Below are 581 nucleotides of genomic sequence, written 5' to 3'. Positions count from 1 at the left end.
CTAGCTCAGAGACTCGAGACTTGACCTGGACTCTAGCTCAGAGACTCGAGACTTGACCTGGACTCTAGCTCAGAGACTCGAGACTTGACCTGGACTCTTGCTCAGAGACTCGAGACTTGACCTGGACTCTAGCTCAGAGACTCGAGACTTGACCTGGACTCTAGCTCAGAGACTCGAGACTTGACCTGGACTCTAGCTCAGAGACTCGAGACTTGACCTGGACTCTAGCTCAGAGACTTGAGACTTGACTTGGACTCTAGCTCAGAGACTTCTGACTTGACCTGGACTCTAGCTTAAAGACTTGAGACTTGACCTGAACTCTAGCTCAGAGACTTGAGACTTGACCTGGACTCTAGCTCAGAGACTTGAGACTTGACCTGGACTCTAGCTTAAAGACTTGAGACTTGACCTGGACTCTAGCTCAGAGACTTGAGACTTGACCTGAACTCTAGCTCAGAGACTTGAGACTTGACCTGGACTCTTGCTCAGAGACTTGAGACTTGACCTGGACTCTAGCTCAGAGACTCGAGACTTGACCTGGACTCTAGCTCAGAGACTCGAGACTTGACCTGGACTCTAGC

Source organism: Micropterus dolomieu, linkage group LG06 (assembly GCF_021292245.1).
Source record: "Micropterus dolomieu isolate WLL.071019.BEF.003 ecotype Adirondacks linkage group LG06, ASM2129224v1, whole genome shotgun sequence".
Classification (NCBI taxonomy): Eukaryota; Metazoa; Chordata; class Actinopteri; order Centrarchiformes; family Centrarchidae; genus Micropterus; species Micropterus dolomieu.
The sequence above is the reverse complement of the archived record's forward strand: the minus strand, read 5'-3'. Positions refer to the sequence as shown.